A 27896-nucleotide genomic window follows, 5' to 3' on the forward strand; every position below is an offset into this window, starting at 1 on the left:
TTTATAATATGATTATTAGGATTATTATTCAGATTGTAATATTACGTTTAATGATGATAATTTAAATCCTGAATGCTTATTAGAAAGGCGTAAAAACTATATTAACTTCATGTATATCTCATCTTATATGATTGAACACAAAGATTTTCATCTTTACATACTTTGTTACGAACATTTAGTTTCTGATTGATTCATTCACCATATTAATTCTAAACTGTCTGAGAATGTAATTTTAGTACTTTTAACTACTAAGGAGTTATCAATCACAGTCCATGTATTTCAATGAGATAACGAACCAGGTCATTGATAAACAAAGCTTAGTTCACTAGATCCATTTTTGGATGATTTAGGTCTAATCTGTGTATGAGGCAGACTTTAACGTTCTCTCCTACAATCACGTTAAACATCCTATCGTTAACATCTGAGTGAAAATTCTGAAATTGTCAACACTTGAACACTTGTCAACTCTTACACTGTAGTGTACAATTAACACATTCGTTGCGACAGAGATACTGGATTATAATGCTAAAAGAATCATTTCGTCAATCTTTCATGTGTTTAATTTGCTTTAGATGTGATGCAAAACTCAATTCCAACAGCTTTGTCAATTAACGCCTGGTAGAGTGATTCCTTCCTGAAAATTCTCTTGTACATTAGATTATAGTGGCCCAATTATAATTCGTCATGGTAGGCAAAGATCTAAAACATTGAATAAGGCTTGCTTACCGCTTTTTATATGTTTAGCAGCCACTAAGGTTATTCATTTAAGAGTTAGTTTCTGATTTGACTTTACAATAATTTTTTTCCACCTTCAAAAGATTCATTTCACATAAGAGGTATACCTAATATATTTTCTAATAACTCTGCTAACTTTCATTATGTTTTAAGATCAAGACAAATTTAAAACAAAATATTCAAATCTTTTCTACATCACCAGGAATTAGTTGGTCATTTATTCGTCCTCCATCTCCTCATTTTAGTGGTTTGTGGGAAAGTGCAGTCAAGTGTCAAATATCATACGTAGTGTAATAGGAAAAACAGTTCTCAACATAGAGAAATTTTATACAGTGTTGATACAGATTTAGGTTTGTCTTAATTCTCGCCCTACTTTTGCTATTTCCACTGATCATAGAGACCACTGGCTCTCTAGGACACCAGGTTCACCAGGACATTTTCTTATTGGATGTAAAGTAAATCAGTTCTTAAAAAGATGTTAAAAGTAAATTTATTTAAAGTGATTTCAATTCTGTTATAAAATGTAACTTAAAACTTAAGTTACTGATATAAAATCATATATGATTTTGTATCAACATATTTAATTTTTTGTTAAATAACATCTGTGTTGGGATTAATTTGCTTGCTTAAAATAGATAAATATATTTAGCATTTAAGATTATTTTATTTTTAATGTCCAATCATTCTAATTTAACTTTTCTTTGTGTTTACAGGCATAAAAATTTATCAATATTTAAGCAACTTGGGTGTAAGAAACTTTATTTATTATTCTCCTTAGTGAAACAAAATTTAAATTCAGAGGTGAAAAATGAAGTGTTTCATTTGAAAAAAAATCAGGTTAGTGAAATTGCATTTTGTTTTTATAACAAGATAGAACATTATAATTTTTTGCGGTATCAACAAAATTTCATTAGTAATCAACTTTTTCTCATGATAATTTATTATTTACAAAAGTACTAATAATAATACCTATTCTTTGCTTTCATACTTATCTATTCTCTTGTTAGATCGATTATTATAAATTCACACACAAATCTATCAATTTAAAAAAAAGAGGGCATAAATAATACAAATCTCTTCAGGATTAGAAAACCAGAATATGGTATGTAATTTTATCTGTTATGCACAAGGAAAGACTAGAAACAAGTATTAAATTATTTCACTGACAGGCATAAAACATAATTAAAGAAAAAACAATGTTATTTGTAATTTCAATATGCGTTTTTTGTCAAGTGGCAATAGAAATGAATATTACTATAAATTTAAAACAAACCAGGCAGCATTTTATAAATAGTGCAATTATAGTAATGTATTTCTAAACAGTACCATTTTTGATCATTTTTGGTTACTACTGGTGTTGTTCTCTCAGATAACAGGGTTGAGATGACTCGTCTCCCAGTTCAGTATGTTAAGACTCAAAAGTACCTGGGTGTGATCCTTGATAAGAATTTTCGGTTCAAGGAATGTTACAGTATGTAACAAAAAATGCCTATGCTTTTTATAGAATCAAGTCATTCATCCCGATTGGGGGTTGAATTACCATACTGTGTGTATCCTTTACAAAGGTGTGGTGTCGGTGAAGCAAAGTCCTATATACTGCACCTGTCTGTGCTCACCGCTTGGCTTTTAGGTATTATGCAGACATTTTGCTATGGGCCCAGCGACTCCTCTTTCTGGCTGTTACAGGCTGTTATAGCCGGAGTCAAACCAAGATATCTTGGCTAATGAGCGTAAGGAACACTGCATTTCCAAGGTAAATAACCCATTGACATCAGAATAAAAGTAGGAGATGGAAGACCTGAGGTCTTGTGTCTTGGCAGGTCAGATGGGACGAATCCCACACAGGTTGCTACACGAATGGTATATTTCCTATAGTGTCTGTTGTAGGTGCGATTAGATGGGTTTCCCCCCAATCAGTATATCACAAGATTTCTCTCTGGGCATTGTGCCTTTCGGGATAGTTTGGCTAGATTTCATTTGGTGGATTCGAGTCAATGCCTGGATTTTGGGACTGATGATACAGTGGAGCACTTCCAGTATGTTTGTCTCAATACCAGGTTGAACATTCACGAGCTATTAGGGAACTTGAGAGAATACATTCCATTCTGGATCTCCATATTAACTGGATGATCCGCGAGGAGTGTTCTGTAGTAGCTGAGTTTTCTTTGAGCCATTTTCTTAGTTTTTTTTTCAGTATGGTTTTTTTTTTAGTGGTGAAAGAGAACCCCAATTTACGAGCGCCTGAGGTTTTGCAAGATATTAAATGCGTATGTGTTCCTGCACATTAAAGACTAAACCACCCCTGGCTTACCCACCCTTCTTGATACAGTTGGTGTGTATTACTTTTGGAAGGGGAATACATCCTCACACACATTCAGACACCATAGTCAACAGACGGTTAGTTTTGTAGGTCTGCAGAGGGAGTTTAGTCGAGGTATTTGATCACAGCAGGATCCCGGGTGGCTAGGGTTCCGGCCTAGGCATGGATTGGTTGGAGGTAGGCATATTGGCATCGTGCCACGGTTATATTGGTATTGTTTGATTCGATTTGGGGCTTTTACGTCGGTGGAATCCTGACTGAGGCCTGGCTGATTACGGTGAGATGATGTAATCAGAGGGTCTAAAAAGACGACATCCAGTAAAGCCCCTCAGGGCTAGGAACGGAGGGTTTGGTGTGGCGACTGGTAACGTCACAAGGTTTTTGGTGTCTTCCCTCTACAGGGTTGGGATGCCAAGATAACAAACACTATTATTGATTTTTTTTTATTGAATATGATGTAATATATGATATATTGAATATTAATAATATCGTAATATGATGGGTTAGGGTTTGTGATTGTTTTGTAGTAAATTCTATAAAGAATTTCAATCACAGTATAGCTAGCTACTATCACAGCTCCTTTTAAAGAAAAACAGGTACTGAAATATTTTGTGATTGACATGGTGTAGTGTCCCTTTTAATTAATTAATTAATCAATGCAACGGCAAGAATTGTTATGATTTAAACAACAAAACAGTTATTAATTACTAGGAATACACAAAAATTAATATGTTCGATGCTGTGCAGTCATCTGTATTCAGTTCATTATTTTGTATATTCTTATAAAAATTTTAAATGAAAAATAATTTAATTATTTTAATTTAATTTTTTTTTTTTTTTAATTTCAGTACTGAAGAAGCATATGACAGCAAATTTTCTGAAGCTAAATATGACAATTGAATCTCAAATTTAAAAAAAAAAAACATAAAATTTATGTAAAAAAATGTATATTCCAATTAAAATAATTTGATCACATAAAATATTAATTTATGGTGTGTTTTACATTTAATATACTTTTGTTGTTTGGAAACTTGATTCAGTAGTTATAATAAGGATTCTAAAGTACAGAAGAAATAAAATATCGAAACATGATGTTAATATTAATATATAATTTTATTCTTTCTTTATTATATAAGTAGAAGTTCCTTCCAAAAATTCCAAATTTTTAGTCTCATGCCACAGTTTTAAATTAAAGGATTTTATATATTTGATCATTTTATGCGGTATACATTTGAGTTCATTTTCTGCACCTCGCACTAGAAATTTATCTTTTTTTAAAGTATTTTAATTTGCTTTCAAAACATCATGCAGAGTTTTTTTTTGTACATTCTATCCTCAGTGTTTTTTAATTAGACACTGTATCAGTGTCAAGGAGAACCATGCAGGTATACAGTTGAACACTGATCTTTATTGAGGTGTATAATTTTTGATATGTTGATAGGGATGTTATGCGACATTAACTAAACTGCTGACACTCGACAACGTTGAGTCTGACATCCAATTACATAGCTATTGTCTAATGCTCGCATGTACAAAAATTAACACAATCTCCTATTAGTCTTATTAGGTTTTACATTTAGTATCTGGTTTGGAGGACCAAAAACTGTTAGCACACCTTCCTTGAATCGTTCAAAGATTGCAATTGTTAATGGTGTTTGATGTACTAAATAATTGAATTGTAAACAAACAATTAAAAATTATTACACTTTTACAAAAATGTAAAAACTTGAAAAAATATGTTGTCTGATGACAGCCGTTGAAAATGTTTAAATTACAAATGTACACTTATAGTTGAGGCTGAATTTAATTTGAATATAAAACGCATCAAGATTGTAATAATTGAACGTCTTAAAGAATTATAAAGCACATTATAAATAAGTGTGCATCCTTGCCTTACACCTTGTGTTATTTCAAATATTTCTAGATTTTCAGTTTGTATTCTCACTTTTCGTGTTATCAATTGTTATAGATTTTTAATCGGTTGTATGATCTTATTTTTTATTTTAGCTGATTTCTGCTAATGAATGTCTTTGTTTTCTTAATTTCCATTGTTACGTTAAGTTTCAGCGGTTTGGAAGGTTTTGTTAAAATATTGCGGTAAATCATAATTTTATTTAAGCGGCTACATAAATTGCTAACTGTTATAGAGTGGAGTCGCATCTACTACATCTCAATAGTAAACCCCATTTTTAATTACTCTTAAGTTTAGTTTCTATATGGTGGAGTAAATTAATTACTTTTTTGTCATTTTGTTTATTATCCTATTTCTTACAAAATGTGTTGACTAGAAAATTTTTTGAAGAAATGTTTTCATTGGAAGCATTTGTCAATTTTTTTGTAATTATTTTGTTTTTTGCAACTTTTTTAGTTCAAAAATATTTCTTTGTAGAGTCGGGAAATTTCACTTTTATTGAGAGAAATTTTCCTTTGTTTATTTCAAGTGTAAACTCTGTAAAGGGGTTTTGTAAAGGTTTATAAAGACAGAGTTTACACTTGAAATAACTTTTACCTTTAAATCTAAAAATACGGTTAGTTTGCATACATGTAATGTATGCAACTTGCATTATGTGTAATGTACATTTTTAGTTTTCTCAGTAACCAATAAAGATTCTTACCAGGTGTTTTTGGCTGTAAATTATGCAGAAAGACACAAGGGGTTATCTGTTTATATCGGTTTAAAAAAGTTATAATTTTTTTTATTTTTTTTTCAGTGAGTGAAAAACATTGAATTAAACAATTTTTTTAAATTCAATTTTCACTTTATTAATTAAATTTTGTTTAAGAGTTCAGTTAAGTTCAATACAAAACGATCAAGGTCTACTATTCATGTAGAATACAACACTATTCAAAAATAGTCTAATATTGTTTAAACGGGACAAGTAGTTGGAAAAAGTTTTATTATCTGAAAAACTTATTTTTAGGTATATTTCATAAGAAAGCTACCTATTGTAATGGTAAAAGTTCAAAAAATGTGTGTATATATATATATTAGCAAAACCAATTGTTTTGTTATTGTATTTGTCCATATTTTCTCCTGTACTAATTACACCAAAGACAATAGTATAAAAAACGTTTACCACCAACAGTACAGAATTCAATAATGCTTCTTACCTTATGCTTACTGTTTTTTTCATAATAGCGCTTTCAAGGGTTCCCCTCATCATCAGTCAAACTTTTTCTTTTAAACAATCGCACATTAAATTCAGAATAAAATTGTAAACGTGTAAAAATATGTTGTCATATTAAATATTATAAAATTTAAAAAAAATTGAGTACAGTACCATATGTAGCTACCATAGCTAGTTGCATAACAATTTTTTTTTAATTTTATAACTGATGATGAGGGAAATCCTTGAAAGCACTATTACAAAAAAACAATAATCATAAGGTAAGAAGCATTATTAAATTCTGTTGGTAAATGTTTATATTTTTGCCTTTAACATATCTATATCTATGTATTTCACTTTTTGTGAACATGAGCTAAATCAGACGAAGGTGAAAATGGGCGGGGCTTTCTCGAAAAAAAAAAAAAACAATATCGCTATAACTTTCTTATTAAGTAAAATATCAAATTCATTAAAGTTCCTACTATTCTTTGGATAAGGGCCTAAAACTTATCTAACTTTTTTGATATTCCTGACCATCGGCCCAGGGGATGGAAAAAATGGGGGTTTCAAAGACCAAAAAATCATCTCCCTTAAAAGGCACAGTATCGAATAGGTTTAAAGTTGTCGTTATTCCTCTAAACGTTACATAAAATCTTTTAAGCAATTTTTGATATGACCAACCCTTATGGTAAGGGATGGCCAAAATGAAGGGGATGTTGCTGGAATTGTAAGAAGATGCAATCATTGTTGCAACTTTAGGGTAGAAATTTTTTTATCCCCTACTTTGCACTAGTTAAACTACCTCAGTCTTCCGGCGTGCTGAAAGGGATTTTTTTATTATATTTAAGTTTAGATTGTCAAGGATATGAATAAAAGAAGCCGTATTTATAATTTTTATTTTTCTCATTTGTTTGTTTATGCACAACTAATGATCGTAATGCATTTATATTATATCAGAATCATTAGGTTCAATGGCTGTGCTTGTGGCTGCATTTTCAATAACCGCAGCAGTATTCCCTGATTCTGTTTACAACTACTTTATGAACAACTACTACTACTACTGTATCAAACTCTGCTAATGTTTTTTTTATTTTTTTTTTATTTTTTTTTACTGAATACAGATTTTTATCTGAAAAAACTCTTAAGTTTAGTACGCATCTTACCAGCATTACTTATGCTTCATTATTGTAGACAACTGATTTATTAACATTAAACTTCAATTTTTATAATTTGTATGACATTGTAAGGGTGCTACTTAAAATTTATAAGTAACTTCTTTAAATTGGATAACCTAAATACAACTTTAAAATTATTATACTTTAAATAAATATGTAATGGTAAATTAGAAAAACTGTAGGTGCGGTTGTAGTTTACCTGTTTTTCTTCAATCTCAAAATGATCGGTCTTTGATCTGAAGACTGAGCAGTTGCAGGCATACCTGTAAAAAAATGAGATGTAACATCACACTGTCGCCGCTATACTAGTAGTATTTTATAAATAAAAATACCTCGCCCCACACTCTATCATATTGCAAGCTATATTTTCATTAAAATAATGAAATACAATGCATACATACACATGTATGTGCAATAGCTCTGTTATAAATTAAACGATTGCAAAGTCGGGGTTAATCCTGAAATAAGACTCTTAACAACTGACAAATAAGTTTTATAGATCACTATTAAAAATTAATGTAATGGAAGCGTAATATAAGATTCTTTCTCGTATACTGCAATATCATGTATTTATTAAAATGGTATTATCACAAAAAAAAACTAGTTATGAATTAATTGTGGATTCTAACTATAATAACATTATAGTTATTATTAGTTCTATAAGATGAGTAACTTTGGTTTTTTCTTCTGATATCTTCATGTGTATACCTTCTCAGATCCACTTAATTTATGCGATGATTATTCATCCTTTGTTTTTTAAATTATAATTTTTTGATTTGCAAACAGAAGTTCAGAAACGATCCGCTTTACAGATCAGTATTACTAATAGTAGTTTCTTTTTTTACTATGACAGACAACATATAGTATAATATTGTTGAAGCGTCGTACCTGTTAAACTACTTGATTGAATTTATTCCTTTTCTAGTAATTCCTCTCTGGTTTTTAACTCTTAAATATCTTTATATACATACTTCTTAATAAATCAACCAAAAGTTGTAATTATACTTGGATTCCCCATTCTTTAGCGCGGTTTTGATCAGGAAATTTTGTCAAAATCTATTTGCAAATCTTTAAAGATTAAATTTTATAATTAAATTGAATTCTTTTTTGATAATTTGTTTACTGGTGAAGATGAAGGATAAAAATTTATATATCTTCACCGGTAAACAAATTATTTCCTGTTTTTCCACGGCAGTTATAAAAATATGTTCACCAAATAATATAGGGTTAAATTAAATTTTATTTTAAAAACTTTATTAATTTATTTAAAAATATTGGCTTTTGGCCAATACAATTTTTTTTTAAATTTAATATAATATAGATTCTTTAAAATTCTGTTTTATGATGAAAATTTACATTAAAATTCTCAATTTTTTAAGTTTGAATCTGTATCTGTAGATGACAGAACGTAAGTATACCTTCTATTTATTGCAGTGGACGTAATTATTTATAATAGAGACTGAAACATGTATTTTTTTTTTAATTCACTTCTCGGCAAGTGATCCAAATTACAGAAAAGTTATAAATTGCAAATTTCTATGGCGTTATTTAAGATTAAAGAATTCTATGGCTTTAAGATGTTTAAAGAATATAGATTTGCACTACGCCTAGAACGAAAATTTGTTTAAGTTTTAAGTTATTTTTCAATATATTTTGTTACCATTTTAGTTTGTATTCTTTATTTCAATAAGAATTTATTTAACGTTAGAAATTTTTTACTAAAACATATCTGTAGTTCAAATTTGATATCGATGATAGGGACATTATATTTAAAACTGTGCGCTAATTTTTTTGCAGTGGATATGTACATTTGTACATCTTATTTAAAGTATTTTTACAACGTAAGGCATTGACATTTTAATATCTTAAATTTCATTTTACTTTTTGTTTTGTAAATTATTTATTATCAGTTGTTCTCTTATAAGAGTAACCTACATATAGTTTTACATTTTACATTATTTTTTTGTAATTATTTTTGTTTATAAAGTAAATTATAATGTTTTGTATTGTCAATATTAGTGTATTCAATATGAACTTATACTTTGTTATCGATATGAATTTATTATGACTTATTTCATTTCATTAATAATAAGAATGTGTGACTTACATTAACTAAATATAAGTATATACAGGGTAATTCAGGAGGATAGGGCAATACTTTGACAACTCATTCTAGAGGCTAAAAATAAGAAAAACGTTCATGTAAACATAGGTCTGAAAACGCTTTGTTAACTAGTTATACAGAGTGAAAGATTTCGCCCGAATTTCAGTTCCTCCGAGTAAATTAAGGCTTTCTGAAATTCTGGGAAGGTCAATTTAGGGGCAAATTCAATTGTTTCTTACGGTTTTTGAGCTGGGAAATCGATAAACATAGGTCCGAGAACTGTATCTTTCTTAGTTTCTAAGATATCCCATGTAAAACGCCAAAAATAGGGTCAAAAAACTTTTTTTTACGTTTGACGTTCAATAACGTTGTTAAATTGGCGATAAATCGTACATTTTTTCCAACATATTATATACAAATTTAAAGGTATTTTCTACATTTATAAATATTAATTGACATTCAATATAACTTGTTTACCTATCAATAAAATGTAACAGCATAGAATGACACTCTACCTGCCATTTTTTAACTTTGCTGAAATATGGGAACCAATTTTTAAATGTAGCTCTGAATCTTCGTATTTCATCATTACTTTTCAAATTTTAACCTTCAACTTCAAGGATCATTGAAATATCCCCATGTTGTAGAACCACCAGATAAGTTTACTGCCTTCCCCAGGACCTACCACATTATATTATTTCTTTCTTATTTTGTGTTCTATAAATAAGTACAATCTACACTTTCTGTAATATTTATGTAACACTAATAATTGATGTTGGCTGGTTAAAAACTAATCACAAATATTTTAGAAGACAACTTCTAGAACAGTGTAAATGTCATACTAACATCAGGTAATATATGGCAGAAAAATAATAACTTAATTTTTAATTTGTCTCCAGTTTACAATGATCAGAACTGGCCAGTATTATTTCAGTTCAACATTAATACACTGTGTTGTTGTATGAAAAAATTAGTGATAAACTGATAATTTATATATTTAGAATTTTAATTATTCTGAATTTGATTTTTATCCATTTATGTTTTGGAAAATCATTTATGCTAAATGTAAAATACAGTAGAATGCAATCACATAAAATAAATAAGAGTATTTTCTTTAGATTGTACCTGTATAAGTATTTTTTAATACTTCAAACAAAAATGATAATTATAGTTCCTTATATTTGACAATCAGTCAATAGTTATCTTCTCAAAGTACGTTAAAGAATAGAAAATTTACAATTCAAAGTATTTTTTAATTCACATTTCAATAGTTCAATGTTAAAACTAAAATAATATATCTTTTATGTTATTTATCTTTATGTTAATTCTATATTATTGTTCACTTTGAACAATGTTAATATAAAATATTATTATTTCTTTATGTTATTTATCTTTATATTAATTCTATACTATTGTTCACTTTGAACAATGTTATATGTAACATCAAAATATTCTTTATCTTGAAGTTAACCTACTGCTGAAACTTGTACCGTATGTCAAGTTGCTGTAATGAAATTCAGTTTGACAACTACAAAAGTTTTTACATCTATTCTTTAGAATAGATAACTTTCCTTGAATTTTGGTGAAATGTAAAATAATTGTATGGTTGTGTGTAGGTTAAGTTAAATTAATCTCCAATATTAGAATGAGTCTAGTTTCGGCTTAAAGCTATAATGAAATGCTTTTCTCCACATTTTGCTGTACGTTGTTTACAATAAAAGTAAAATTTCATAAAATCTTAAGTTAATGTTACTATCACACATTTTTTCAAAATTAGATTCTATATAAATGTTTGTTACATTTTATTTGTTTACTGACAATTTAACAAAGTTATTGAACATCAAAAATAACATATTGTGTTTTATGACATCAACTTTTTGTGTTTTACTTAGTTTTACTGGAACTTGTTTTATTTAGTTTTTCTGATCAAAAACTGAATGAAACCACCAATTTCATCAACTTTACCTAAATTTTAAGAATTCCAGTGTAACTTAATAGTGTTACTTTTAATCTTGGAGCAGAGATCAGGGCAGAATTTTTTATCTATATTCTTAAACAGTTAAAACATCATTGTAATTTAGATTTAATATCTTTGTTAACATAAATTAAATTTAAATCTTATTTGGAATAAATGCATAATTATGAACAAATTCCTTGATCAAGTATAAATAAGGCATTTTGTTTTTATTACCAGTATATCTACCAACTGAGCTCATTTTTGGAGGAAAAACTTTATAGTAAAAAAATGTTATAGTATGTTAATGTATAAATCTGATTTTCTTATTTTCGTAATTGCATGATGGACTAAAGTAATGTATGTAATCGTAATATTAAACCTTGGGCTTTCATATTATTCACTTTTATTTTAAAATAAATTTTGTTTATTTAATCATTCCTATATTATATGGTTTAAAACGGTTTTTTTTTCTTTTTATAAGTGTATTTTTATATATATACTACATGCCAGCTTTACTATTCATATATATATTATGTGTCTAGAATTTATTTTGAAGTAAACTGTATTGTAATTTTTATGTATTTATTTACTTTGTTAAAATAATATTCCTGCTGTTACTATCTAAAAATAAAAATTAATAATGTTTGACGTTGGAATAGGAGGATGTGAACTGATTAAAATGCAACTGATGTGAGGCTCAATCATATTTACATTCTAGCTTTTGTTCCCTTATGTAATATCTCCCAGACACCATTCTGTAATTTGTTTTTAATTATCAACACATCTCTATTGATGTAATAAGCTATAGATATATTCACTAACGTCAAAGGGCAGCTGCCTATGTAATTTTAGCTAAATTTAATTTTTATTGGAATTGGTACTGAATACCATGAATGTAGTACATAATTGGAGTTATATGGTCTTTTGTAGGTATTAATCTCCTGTATATACAACAGAAGTTAATTTAACACTTATTTAAGCCAAATTCTTTTTTAAGCTATTATTTTTTCTTTTCTTATACTTATGTAATTTGTACTTCCCAGAAGTTTTGTCAACTACAAATTATTCAGCAAATGTGGATTCTCTTTTGGGTAGGAGCACAAAAAGATTGCAATTAGGCATATGAACAAATTATACAAAGGACTAGATTGATATCTTAGGTTTATATAATATGTTTACATTCAGCCTAAATTTAACTTTACATAATTTTTTAGTTGAAGTTGATAGGTAATTTTAAATTTAACTTTAAAAAGTTAAAATTGAATAATCAAGTTTTTAATTTCAAAGTTCCAATTTAATTTTGCAAGCTTTCCTGCATATAACTTTAATACAATTATTTTCTATTACTGACCCTAATTAACTGTATTATTTTATATCAAAATTGCAGTTTTATTTTTTAATACATTCCAATCACTTTTTGTTAGATGGTATTTTATTTAATTTTGGAAAGCCTTTGCAAGCCTCAAGAATGTTACTATTACTTCCTTGGGATAATTTTAATCTTCTGGTGTTTTGTTTATTATATAACTGGACCCAAATAACGATTGCTAATTATCAACATTATTGTGATATTTATTCATTTTATTTTTTATTTTTTTATATTTAATTGATTTTCATTAAAATTATGACAAAGTTAGAAATATTTTTTAGTGATAGACCATTTTATCTTATGAAAAAGACTGACATTTTATGAAAATAAGTGGTGTCTAAGCTAAGGAAGATTTTTAATTAATATTTTAATTAAATAAATAAACAATGGATGTGTATATATATATATATATATATATATATATATATATAAAGGTAAAGATAAATAATTAGATATTTAAAAATTAAGAAAAAAAACTAGTGACCTGAATTAAAATATTCATAAATACTAGTATTACATACAAGTTAAACTATTCATGTACAGACAGCCACTAGCAGTGATGGATCATTTTATCATTTACAATCTTCAAAGAAGTTTGATTTTGTTAGGCAATTAACAAAAATGTTTTCTTATTTCAGAAGCAAACCTTTCAGTTTAATTATTAATGAAGAGATATTGGGTACAACAAAATTTATGTGTTTATTATCCATGGAACACTTTTTTTTGAACAATTAAACATATTTTCATTAAAACTAAATTTCAATGGTTATAGAACAAGCTTGAGTTAAAGACTGAGTAAAAAAAGTAAAATACTTTGAACACATTTTTGTATTTAATGAAATGAAATGATTAAAAATAACAGTTAAAATGTTTGTAAAAAATATTTGCTTTCATCTAGTACATTATTTTGTTCTTGAAGTAATAAAACTGTTTCATTATTTTCATCTTGCAAGTTTGAAGAAGGTTTAAAGAAAAGATCAGGTAAAAGTGATAGTTCACTATTTGAATGTGTCACAACTGATCCGCAAGTGGCGGGCAAATTATTATCAGAAGGTACAATTTTCAGCTCCAAATTTAAACTGCAATAAAACAAATAAATAAATGTTTAAATAATGTAATGAAATACGCATTATTTTCTAATTTATAATGACAATATTAAAATCCAAAGTTTTTTTGGTTTTGCATGTATAAAGGGGAGCATTTTTGTTATTACAGAATCTAGTTTTACTGTATTAGGGGTGATATGTACACCCATATGTATTTTTTCTGATCTTTTGTAAATGTATTATTAGAGAGTCAAGTGATTTTGACTCTGAAGATCTGGTTGTGCCTCCCAAGTGCAAAAGAATGAAATTAAATTAGTAATGAAATTTTTTTCTTAACTGAACCATTAACTGTTTTACTTCTGTTCAATGAGTACTGTTTTCAAAATTAATACAAACTTAATTTTATGAAAAACCTTAAGACATACACTATGAAAAATATAAGAAATATCTTTACTTTACGTAATCTTACTGGAATCATAAGGAAGTGCCATTATGCAAAAACGCATTTATATTTGTAGTGATGGGTGAATCCATGACTACAAAATTACTTTTCATTCTTTTATAAACACACTTGTGAGTTTCAACAGCTCACAAATCCTTTTCACAGACAATAATTTCAGGAAAGTAACACAGTGGATAAAGTCAACAATAAAGCTGTATTTATTTTATTTATTTTTTATTGTTTTAGGGGATGCTTTCTGGACGAAAAACACTTTCATGTTATCATTGTCAGGGCACAATATACTTGTAATAAACAAAGATATATCACATTATACATCTCAATTACTGTAAAAAAAAACCATACACTTTACAGCAATTGGCATGAATAGTTGAAACACACTACAGTAATTTAAATACTTGAATATAAATGGACGGCCCTAAGAAATCATAAAACATAAAGATAGTAACATTTCATTATCTCCTAGAATAGTTCACATGTTAGCCCCTAGATGAACTGGTGATGCAATGCCTTATAACAGATACAATCCACAAAGATGTGGTGCACTGATAGTTGGCAGGCCAGTGAGCACAAAAAGTGCATGTGTTTGTGTCATCAAATATACATGAGTGAGCTTAGTGTGCCCTATTCTTAAATGGCAGATATAACTTCCTCTCAACAGTTATTTCTGCATGAGGAGATCCATGGTGAAACAGTGTTCTTAATTGGACAAAATTTATTGTACATGGTATTCTCCCATTCACATTGCCATTCATCGTGAACTACTCTCTTCAGGGGAGAGACAAAAATCACATTGTTAGAAGCAATGTGATTGGTAAAAGTAGGCTGAAATCAAGTCTCTTTTGCTGAACTACCTGCACACACATTGCCTGAAATTCCTATAAGGCTGGGGATCCAGCAGAAGCTCACTGTTGTATTACAGTAATTCATTTGCAAAATGACACAATGAATCTCACAGACAATAGGATGTCTGGAGTAAATGTCATTAATTGATTCTATGAGTGCCTTACAGGCACTCATAAAATCTGAACAAACAAGAGCATGTCAATATTTTGAGCTAATTAAATGTAAGGCCTTATTAATGGCATATAGTTCTGCAATGAAAATACTGATGATGCTGGGAAGGCTGTGCATGTTTGTTTTTTGCTAACCATAAAGCCACAACCAACAGAATTAATGTTTCTAGACCCATCAATATAAATTGTAACATCAGAATTCATGCTATTTATAATATTATAAAATTTTTTTGTAAGATGACTGGATTTATCTCCTTTTTTTTATGCTGACAAAGATCAAGGCAGTAATTAACGAGAGAAGGCTGCCAAGAGGGGTAATAACATGGAGAAACAGTAAGGGCTGGAGGTAATTTTATATTTAGAGCTGAGAAAAGGCACTGAGCTCTGATGCCTAGCAGAGGAGTAGATTTAGGATGTTCCTAGTATCGATTAACATGCTGCTTTGAGAATACCACATAAAAGGTTGGATGAGTTTGTTGTGCTTTAATGTGAGCCACATAGGAGCATATCATTTGCTTCTGTCTATTACAAAAGAGATGGTTCACCACTGTTGACCAGCAGACTTACCATGGGGCTTGAGCGAAAAGCAGCTGTGGCAATACAGATGAATGAATGATATGATGAACTACACCAAGCTCTATAGAACAATGGCCTGCGCCAACAAATAACCAAGCAGCCATAGTCTAATTGGGAATTTACTAAAGCTCAGTAGAAGCCCAACATGCATATACGATCGACTCCCCTTTGGGTATTAGATAGAACCCTCAGCACGTCTAACATTTTTTAGACATTTTACCTTCAGCTCCTTCAAATATGTTACCCACATTTTTCGTTGATCTAACCACATTCCTAGAGATCTAACTTGCGTGCATGACTCAACTGGTTCACATGTAAATACAGTTGATGGTTAACATGTTCCCTCAACCGGGAAAACTAAATTCAGTTCATTTTTTCCAGAGAAAATGTGAACCCAGTAGATTTACACCATGATTCTAAGCGGGTTACTGTGTTTTGAACCAGCCTCTCACCTGTAACTAATTCTACATACTATGTAAATAGAAAAATCATCTACAAATAAAGAAACACATAACCGGTTTTCGCATGCAATTTATTATACTATTTATGGCTATGGCAAACAAAGTAACACTTAGGTATTCTGAGATACTCTGTTCTCCAGTGTGAAACTTTCAGATACCATCATTCAAAGTCGAACTCAGAAGGACCATCTACTGAGAAAACTCCCTGATAAATGTGAGGAGATTATCTTGTACACCCCATTCATGAAGTGTATTTAGGATTCCTCTCTTTTATGCCGCTTTTTGTAAATAAAAAAATACAGCAACCAGGTGTTGAAATAAAAAGCTGTTTTGAATAGCAGCTTCCAGGGCAACTACATCATCAATAAACGATATGCCCTGGTGGAAACCACATTGTTCTAGGGCAATTAGGGCAGTTTTCTCTGGGTACCACATTACATGACAGTTTACCATTCATTCCATCACCTTGCATAGGGTACTGGTCAAGGAGATAGGACGATAACTTGCGAGGCAAGATTTATCTTTACCAGGTATAACCAGTGCCTCTGACCAAAAATGCTGAAGCAAGACTTCCAGATATTATCATAGAAAACTATGGAACCATTCAGCAAGTAGTCAATTTATTTTAAACCATTTTGTGATCTTTTTCATCAAAAATTGTGCATATGGAAACCATTTTCTTTTTTTTCTTACCGGTCAATAATTTGGCAAATACATTTCTGTTCTTTTTTCCTCCTAAAAAATTATCTATTGAAAATTATTATTATCTTTTATGACCACATAAAATCACTTTAGTCAGTCCATTAACCAAGTCTCTTCAATGGGACTGTTTGGGCCTTGCAGTCCTCCCAGTACTTTTTCATATGTTCCGATCTTTGAGCCCTTTCTAATGTTGAAAATGTTCATGTTGTGAGTTTTTTCTTGTGGTGTGAAGCAAATGTTTTTGTTCTTGATTCCCTTGATTAATTTTATCTTATCTGTGGTGTCTTCTGGTGTAAGACCAATTTCCTTTGTCTAAAATAGAATTTGATCACATTACCTAAATAAATATTTTTGTTTTAATTAGCAAGGAATCAGGTAAGTTATCTTCCAGATACTATAAATAAAGGATGCTGTGCTAATTATTTACCTAATTTTGCACAAGTGGGCTAAAAAAGAAGATACTTGCATTGTATTTTTTTTAAATACTTGCTGGTAATTAAATTTTACTAATTTAACAGAATTAATGTACTCAATTTTACATTGGACAGACCAGATCCCATAGGTGTAGGGAACATGTAAGCACACTACACAATAGAATCAAGCTTTACGATTTAACTTGTAAAACTGAATACACAAAAAACAACAAATTTTGTAAATATTGTTTACATAAAATTCAGATATGCAAACCCAAACAATAAAAATTTTACAAACATAATTTAATAAACACAATATACTAAATCAACAACACCATCTGTAACATCACTAATAAAAGTACAGAACAGTTGTTCATTAAAAAGACCTTCTGGAAGCATATTTCTATTTACCTAGAAAGCAAAATGTACACATTATATACAGTATATATTTACAAATTTATATATCTGTATTAACAGGAATTTTTTCAATGTTTGTTTCAATCTATATTATTTTTGATTACATTTTCATTATAAACTATTATTTTATTTATGACAACAACTTATTTTTGTATTCTATGATAATTGTTTATTGTACACCATTTTCCTTCATGCCTCCGCTACCAGTTTCTAATTTTATGTCATAGAATAATACACACTGATTTTAATAAAATAGTTATTTTAATTAATGCATAGTAAAAGAACTAAACCATTCATTTCATGATGATGTTATACAAGTAGTCTATTTTTATTTGATCTATTTTTTAACATTCCCAAAAAGAAAATTCTTTTGAACCCTTACTGTAACTTCTCATTTCTTGGGCTAGTTTTCATTTTTTCCTTCTAGTCTTTTCTTATTTTCGTATATTATATTATTTCTCTGTTTTGGTGTGCTTATTTATTAAGACTTTGTACAGTAGTTTCATTAATATGTTTGTATGTAAAATTTTATCATAATTATATAATATTAAACTGCCTTTTGTTTGTATTTTAGATAAAAGAGTCAGGGAATTCTAATAAAAAAACAAGAAAGATTTTGCCAAATTCCTTCACCAAAGAAATGTACCAGGTATAGAAAACTAATATATAATTTCACTGACTACTTGCAAGAACCCCCTTTACATTAATAAAGCTATTACAATGAATGCACAATCATACTACATCATCATGTTGACTTATTTATTCTCAAGTTTTTCCACTCTTGTGCATTAAATTTAATATATATTAATATATAGTTTACAATATATATAATATATAATTGTATATTATAATTGTAATACATAATTTATAAATGCATTCAATTTATTATTTATTTATTTATATTCTTTTATAACTAAACTGACATGTAACTTTTAATTTTTATATTTCCCCTTAGTGTTCTTCCAGATTCTGGGTAAGTCTAAATCTTCCCTGATGGATAGATTGTATTTTTTCACCACTCGCCCATTATTATTATTATTATTATTATCCATATTCCTTCTTCGCCATTATCAGTTCTCTGGGTACAGGTTTGACATGCTAAGTTCTTCATTTTGAGGATGTCAGGACCTAAAGAGCCAGATCATCTGGTAGACTTGGTATTTGGTAGGGGAGGGTATCAGTGGATTATACAGGAACTGTGTTCCTTGCTTCTGTCTAATAAGTTTTATGGCTGAAGTACCAATCAGTTAAAGCTAGGTCAATAAGAACAAATAACAATATTGTTCTTATAATTAAAAAAAAAAAAAAAAAAAATGATGCATTCCTAGCAGAATTAATTTTATGAACATTTATCTTTTCAGCAAACTTTTCCAATTTATTTTTATTTATTAATATCGTGGTTTTTTTTTTAGCCTCAACATTAATAAATTATACTTTTAGGATGATGATGGTGATCTTACTGATTGTTTTTCCATTAGAATAAAAATTGTTGAGTAATGTTATTCAATGATTATGTGGAAATGATTAAAACAATGGTTTACATTTTACAGTTGTATAATGATTTACTTTGTTTTCAATTTAAGCATGTATATAGAAGTGGCAGTTGTCTTTGTTATGATTAAGGGGTAAGATTTCAGTTATCCTATGAATTTATATATCCACAAAAATCTATAAATGTAGCTTCACATATCTTCTAGGCATACTGGTCAATCCACATTAACGAGATTTTGAAATACTTTTTGTTAATTTTAGTGTACAAACATAAATATCTTGAAAAATTTATTATTAAAAGCCTTTATCTCAATCAGGATTGATAGAATTTTCAATATTTTTTTTTTATGGGTTGTAATGGTTTTTTTTAGAGATGATATGACCTTGCAGCGTGCAGGATAAAAGTCATTAATACTTCAATTTTTATCATTTACTTTTTTAAAGTTATTATTTTTCTCTTATTATTATTTTATTGCTGAGAAAATAATCATTGCAAGATGAAGTAGGTCATTCCTTGTTATTTGCACTTGGGACAAACTAGATTAATAAACTGATTTTGCATGTCATCCAGTAAAGCCTCAATATCCTCTCTAGATTCAATTATCAAACAGTTGTTTCTTAAAATTCTCCTAGAGTGTGTATATTTGCAACACCAATTTAAACTAGTATGCAGAATTGGTGGTATTTTACAGATTGCAGAATCTATAGGATATTTTAAATTTCTGTATTTATTACTTTTGTCTAGTTTGTGAATGTTTTTCTTTTTCCTAAATCTGCTCATAATGTACTTTTTCGTAATCGGATTTTTGGTTCAGTGAATTTTTAACACCTGCATTGATTTTACTTTGGTAAAAGATCCCCTCACATTCCTTTACTTTCATTTTGCCTTTGTATGTTATCACTTGAGAAATTTTTTTGGAAGCACTTTCCCAGCATTCAGTAATCGAATAGTTAAGCGAAAATGTTTGAAATCTAGTGATGATAAAAGAACATTATTATTTTTTTAAGATTTTTAATTTAGTATTCATCACATAATCTAGAAAACTGTTTTGTTTTATTAAATAAATCATACTTTATAACAAATCTGTTAATATTAAACTTCTTAATTAATATAAACACATGGTAAGAGGTATTTGAAGTGTGCAGATTTTTTGACCCCCTCCCCTTGCTCCTGTGCACTACTAAAAATACCTTGGCATCTTCGATTAAGCTAACAAAATGTCATTAAACTTTTGAAAGATAATATGGTTTAAAAAACAACTTTGTTTTTAAAATGTGTACTCCAGAAACGATTTTTGGAGCTATTGCATGGCTCTGTTTTTTATATTGCTCCTGATGCTGATAAAAAAAAATCAGTTGTAGGTGGTTAGTATTATTGTGGCCTAAGCATTGAAGTGTTTAGAAAACATCTTTAAGATAACATTAATATGTATAAATTTACAAAAAAACATTTTTTTTCTTTTTTTTTGAGAGATGGCCCAAAATCAATAATTTTTTAAAATTGTTACTTTTTTAAGATTTTGATCCGAACTAAATTAATTAAATACTGAATTTTTAAAAATTTGCTTCTTAATACATTCAATTACTAGTGTAGCTATCTTCTGTGACTCTTGTTGCTGTTTTCATGGGCATCAGGTGGTTTTATTACTGATCGTGAATTTTTTATGGTTTGGTAGACATATTTAAAAAATGGTGCAAACAAAATAATGTTAATTGAGAAACTCATTAGGTGGAGTCATGGTAACATCCTTGATTTTTTTGATAAATTTTTTAACCAACTTCAAGAAAGTAGATTATCAATTTGTATTTTTTTTAATCTATGTCACATAATAACTATGACATTAGTTAACAGATTTTTAAAAAAATTTTTTAATCAAAAGAGATACTTTCATAACAGTCCCATATAAATTTTAATCAAATCCAATGATCATCTCAGGAAAAATACCAAAAAAACCGAATGGCCAGACACCTTTAGCTGCTGACCACTCACACCAGTACCATGTTCCTCTGTTCTCTGTATGACTAGGATATTAATAACAGTCTACATTATTGTTGTCTAGTCTCTGTGGAGATATTCATTGCATTTATTTCTTTATTTTTCTTCCTTAAACAATCATTCCTTTTTTTCTTGGATACTTTCCTCTAAACTCCATATAAAATATTAAACCTACAATTAATATTTATATAAAGTGGTGAAAAAGTTTATTATCACTAGCACCAAAATTATAATATAAATATTTAAATTTATGTTACGCAATAATAAATTCTAATTTTGCAATATTATTAAGTAGTCATACAACAAGCTCCCAACCGACATCACCCTGTATGAATCGAGTTAAATATTATAATTTCACAATAAATAATATTCTATAGTTATTATGAACACTTTTTTTAACTGGGTACTCGCAAACCTTGTCTAAATGTCTAATTGCAATAATGAAACCTATAAATTGGATAGATTACACAACCTAACCATTTCTGTCACAGCTTTCTCATTATGTGGTCTATTTAATAATATATTTGAGACCAAATCAGACAAGGCGATATCCTCTAAAGTTTTAACTTGACTAAGAGTGACATAAATCTGCCCCTTGGTAAAAAATGTTTTCTTGCTGAGATATATCACTCCCCTGTCAAGAGTTGTAGCTTGCAGTTTGTAAACAATTACAATTCAGATTAATTCTGAATTCTGCACTCGACATCTCCGTACCTCTTTGTCACTTGGAATATACAAACTAGTGAAATGGCTACGCAACCATCAACATCTTTCATTCTAAGACAAATTTTATGAGTACAGCTTCCAGTAACTCTCCTTCCTCCTATATTAAATCAAGGCAATGAGAATGTGTGTGTGTGTGTGTAATATTTTTCTGAGTGTAATGATTAGCTTGAAACAAAACAACTGGTTTGTTTATATATGCTTTTATTAGCACGATGAATTTTATTAGTGAAGTAATAGAAAACTGGAGCCATATTTAGTGACACATTGTCACCTGAACTGTAATTACTGGAGGCTAAAACAGGAAAAAAGTCCAGAGAGCAAGAAAAAGCAGTTGTTAGAAAAATTAGCCAAAAATCCGGCAGAGACTTCTTTCTTACCCCAAAAAAATACAAACCCCATGTAATTCCTGCAGTGGGACTAGATGAACGACAAGTGTGTGGTGAGATGAACTATACACGAATTTCAAAAATTTGTAAACAATGAAAAAGATGTTAGTGCCTGAAGATGCCATTGGTTATTCAGGAAAAAAGACAAGTTTGAAAAAATATTAAAAGAATTAGGCTCTAGATGGGGAAAATCTGAAAATAACAGAAAGATTCTCACAGAGCAACATAAGTTTTAAATATTCAATATCTGACTGCCATAAAAAAATGTAGAACTGAAAATAGGCTGATGGTGTACCTCGATGAGTCATATATATTGTCTTCTCACATTATAAATAGATTGTGGTGTAGTGATTTAGGTGATAGGCTGAAAGTTCCTTTTTCAAAAGGCAGCCTATTTCAAAGTACAGGTTGAAGGAGAAATGGGTTTTATACCAAACGCCTTACTAACTTCACAAGCAAGATTAAAAAGTGGCAATTACAGAAATCAGATGAAAGCAGAAAATTACTTTAAATGAAGGGATATTAATTCCAAATTTCCCTGATAATTCTGTGATAATTTCTGACAACGCATCCTATCACAATGCCATGTTAAAAACCACCAATCTCCACTTCAAGAAAAGAATATATGATAAAGTGGTTGCAGAAGCATTCTGTTCCTCATTCTTCCTTGATGCTGAAATCACAGTTGTATGAATTGATAAAAGCAATCAGGGAAAAGTTTACTGTTTATGTGTTTGATGAATTTTTTTAAAAAAAAAGGGCAAGACGTTCTGCAACTACCTGCATATCACCCGGAATTAAATCTTATCAAGATGGTTTGTTCAGAAGTTAAAGGATACATAACAAATCACACTGAAACTTTTGATACCAAAGATGTTCAAAGGCTATGGGGAAATAAAGTGGCTGAAATGAATGAAAAAAGTTGAAAGGTGTAAAGTGATAGGTTACCAAAACAGAAGCTGAATATATGCAACAAGAGCACAATATTGGCAATAATATGGAATCATTTATTATTTCTTTAAAATAAGATAGTAAAAGTGACAATGATGATTACGATGGTGATTCTGATGACAGTAATCTCGGAAATTCTAATATTTCTTGCAAAGTGAATGATCTTCACTCTCTTTAATTAAAATAGTTTTTGTTTTGTTTTTATATTTAAAATAATTAGTTTCTACTGTAATTTTTTATCCTATTATTTAGTGTATTTAATCGTATTGCATTAACATTTGAATATCTGTTACATTAATGTAACACCAGCAGTCAATGAAGGTAATACATTTTAAAGATTTGCATGTTTTGTTATTTTATGTTTTTTTATTTTTGGGCTACTATTCTACAATTCTCAGCCTCATGTAAGTGCTTCTGTAATTCTTGTCATGTTTACCATTTTGTGAAAAGCATAGTAACAATTTTTTTTTGCAGAAAATGGTCAGATATTGAAGTAATGACGTAAATGTTATGCTAAAAGGATAGTAAAATGATTTGAATTGCAGCTTTCACTGCCATAGCACCAAGCATCAAGACTGGTTACACCACCAATATATATATCTTAAATGTTATCATTGGAAGTGGCTTAATTTAAATTAGTCTGTAAAGAACTCTTAAAAAACAAATGAATAAAGACGAAATGAAAACGTTTTATATTTTTCAGTCACAGCTTCAAATAAAGAACCTGTCCCAGGTTGGATTGACAATGTATATGGCCTTACTGGAGTTTTAGTTGGAAATGCAACTGGAGTTTTAAGGGTCATGGAATGTGATCCTCATGTTATAGCAGATATAATACCAGTTGATATGGTAACTAACATAGTAATTGCTTCAGCATGGAATTTAGATTGCAGATTGAGTTTTTTTTTAGATCGTGGATACCGGTGTTCTTTGGTGGTTGGGTTTCAATTAACCACACATCTCAGGAATGGTCGAACTGAGAATGTACAAGACTACACTTCATTTACACTCATACATATCATCCTCTGAAGTATTATCTGAACGGTAGTTACCGGAGGCTAAACAGGAAAAGAAAGAAAGAAAGAAAGATTGAGTTTTAAAATTTTAATAAAAATTATTAAAATTAATTAATTAATAATTAAAATTATTAATTATTATTAGTCTCTTGGGTTCAACTAAAAAAGTTAAACTTTATGCTTTATCCAGCAGTGTTAGTGCTAATTACATACAATGGAAAATTTTTTATATTTATATGTGTTTTGGATCTAATTTCACCTTTACTTATCATACTGCTAATCAACTAGTGGTACATATTTTTTTCAATTTTAATTTCCTAAAAGTTTTTTTGCCATTGTGTTAATTAAAACAGAGTGTTCATGGATGATGAAAATCTATGTGTAATGAAAGAATTTTTGTTTAAGAGTTAAATGCACCTTAAATTTAACTAGCTTTCTTCAAAAGGTTACAAAATACCTTGAAAGTCTTAGTTATAGATTTTATTTTACATTTAAATTTAAGAAGCAGATCCAGCCTAAAGGTTTTTCTGTATAGTCCTATTTTTCTGAATCTTTAAGTATTGTTTTATGTTCTTAGCAAAACACATAATTTGGCCTACCAAATCAAAATAATTACTTTAAAGAAGATTTGTTACAAAAAGTTATCACTTTTAGCAGCATTTCTATCTTTTCAGTTATGGAGCGACTCTTATTTTAGATGTTATTCCTACCAATTACCACTGATTGTTGGACCTGCATAAAACTATACTCTTACATCTCATATAATCTAAATAAGATTACGTAATCTATATTTTGTTAGTGAATGACTATTAAACATATTTTTTTAGGTTAGATTTTATTTTTAGATTTTTATTTTACATATCTTAATAATGAAAATTATATGTATGCATGTCCTGACAATTTAAAACATCATTGCATTTGAAAAATAACTATATACCTACATAAAAACAATTATTTCCCTCGTATGTTGAGGGATTGTATTCTGTGTGCTGCAAGATATATTTTCTCCAAAGAATGGCAATTCTGCATGTGTGCAGTTTGGTTCTTGTTTTTCATTGTATGTTTTTTGTTGATCAGTTCTATGTGCACTCAGAATGGAGTTAACATTAGAGCAGCAAAAATTTCTTATTGAATATCACTTCTGAGAGCACAATTAATTTACATTAACAGTGAAAGACCAGTCTTCCATTAGTTCAACAGATCATGTTGTGTAAGAGCTCTATCATGGATGTGGGGGATATGATAGGTAAAGAACTATGAGAGAAGTAATAGACCTTCAGTACCCACTGAAAAATTTCAAACATATTGACTGCTATGCCACCAAGTCCATGGGAACAACAGAAAAAGAATGTAGCAACTACACACAAGACAAATCATAAGAAGGTCAGTCTTACTCTGTATTAAATGAATGCAGTTCAAAAGTTACTGATCACAGACTGCGGAAAACTACTTCAATACTGTGAATGGTTTTAACAATTTCTAGTGGATGATATGCATATTTTGAACATTTTTTTCTATACCGATGAGACATGCTTCTATTTATCAGAGTATGTGCATGCACAGAATTCATGTGTATGGTCTACCAATAACCCACATGCCATACATGAAATTTCACTACCTGTCCAGAAGATTGGGGTGTGGATTGTAGTATCCAGGAAAAAATAGTTAGCCCAATATTCTTCAGAGAAACAATAAATTCAGCTTGTCATTGTGAAATCATTTACCAGTTGATGGGAACGCTAACCAAGGACAAAATTAATAATGCTTGGATTCAACAAGATGGCACTTACTGCCAGGCAGTCCATGAAGGTACTATTGGACTTACATCCACCAGATTTTTACATATTTTTTTACGCAAAACATAATGTTTGTCAAGGAAACACAGCCTCCAGGGACTTAAAACTGCTGTTCATAATTACAACACTACAGATGAACAACTTGTGAAAGTCTTTGAGAACAAGAAGAAAGGTGTGCAAATTTTCCTGGATATTCATGGAAATCATTTTCAACAACTACTGTTACATATTGTTATTCTAGTGTGTGATTGGTGTATTGTTACTTTTTGAATGCAATCTCCTAAAAAAATTCATTTTACTATTCACTACTAGTCTTGCTCTGTGCCTGTTATTCTATTTCCATTCACATCTTATCACTTGTTAAAATTTGACAGTCTGTGCGCAGTATTAAAATTTCTTAGTATAGGAATCCTAGTACGATTTCCTTATATTAAAGAATTGGACAATGTTCAGAAAATAAAAAGCGTAGTATAAAGGTAATGTCAAAATCAAAAACAGCTGTAATGCTTCTAAAACAGTTCAGTTTCTTCCTAATTTCAATGAGAAGGTGCCTCAACATTCTTGCTCAGAGACAAATTATCAAGTTGCTTGAGAATTATGGTCTATTTTTATAATTTTTTCCTCAAGGTAGCAGATATTATATTTGCCAATTTGCTACAATAAAGTTATTTTTTAAACCATTAACTTTACTGTAAATGACAGTATAAAATTGTGAATTTTGGAATTCTGAATAACTGGAGACAACAAAGACTGATCAGAAAATTAAATGAGGAATTTAAAAAGAAATGTACTATTTAAAAAAAAAATGTTAATATTAAAATCACCCAACTTATTCTGCCTGTGCAAATTAGAAAAAAAATCAACAAGAACTTTATTAGGATCTTCATTTAGATGACATTAAAGTTTAGCTTACTGAGGAAAAAACTGTTTTGTTCATCTCAGTATACTTATGTTGTAAAGTGCATAAGAATTTATATGCAGTGTATTTGTTATGTTGTTATGAAGTATATAGTAATTGTTGAAAATGATTTCAATGAATATCCATGCAAATTTGCACACCTTTCTTCTTGTTCTCAAAGACTTTCACAATTTGTTCATGTGTAGTGTTGTAGATGTAATTATGAACAGCAATTTGTGAAATCCCTGGAGGCTGTGGTTCCTTGACAAACATTATGTTTTGCAGATTCACTGTTTCTTACAATTGCAAAAATTAAGAACCCTGAGGGGCAATAATTATTGTAACACTAATGAGGTATATTCTTTATCTCAAATAAGCTAATCTTATATTAATTTTCATGTATTGTTGTAGAATAAAAAAAAATAATTTGTTACAGAAGAGAGAAGGACAGTATTGAATATCCACTAATATACAATAAGTTTCAAATACACAAAATCCAGTCACATGGTTTAATATATCTGCCTACACCATTTCCATCATCATTTTAGAAACGGACAAAATAAAATTGAGTATTTTTAAGTTCTTTCTACATTATCTACTGGCATTACTCATAGATACCATTGCACCAATTTTTGGTAAAGGAAAAAGGTAAGATTTTGTTTTTACTAATAATTTACCACAGGAAATTTAAGCCAAGAATGGCCAGGGTTTATTGCTCGATTAACTTTTTTAATATTACTATTATCCACTTAAGAAAAGGCATCACACAAGATGTTAC

The 27896-nt window shown here is 29.3% G+C and overlaps 1 long non-coding RNA gene across 1 annotated transcript in view; it reads left to right on the forward strand.

Moving 5' to 3' along the window:
- LOC142330021 (uncharacterized) overlaps nt 1–27761 on the forward strand; it is a 73636-nt gene extending 45875 nt beyond the window's left edge. Inside the window, exons 3-7 of the long non-coding RNA XR_012757649.1 lie at nt 1449–1572; nt 3904–4047; nt 18433–18507; nt 23883–24257; nt 27555–27761. This is a non-coding gene — a long non-coding RNA (uncharacterized LOC142330021). The remainder of the gene's footprint in view (nt 1–1448; nt 1573–3903; nt 4048–18432; nt 18508–23882; nt 24258–27554) is intronic.
- The last annotated feature ends 135 nt before the right edge of the window (nt 27762–27896 follow it).

The sequence above is a fragment of the Lycorma delicatula genome, chromosome 9 (assembly GCF_047948215.1).
Source record: "Lycorma delicatula isolate Av1 chromosome 9, ASM4794821v1, whole genome shotgun sequence".
NCBI classification, from domain to species: domain Eukaryota; kingdom Metazoa; phylum Arthropoda; class Insecta; order Hemiptera; family Fulgoridae; genus Lycorma; species Lycorma delicatula.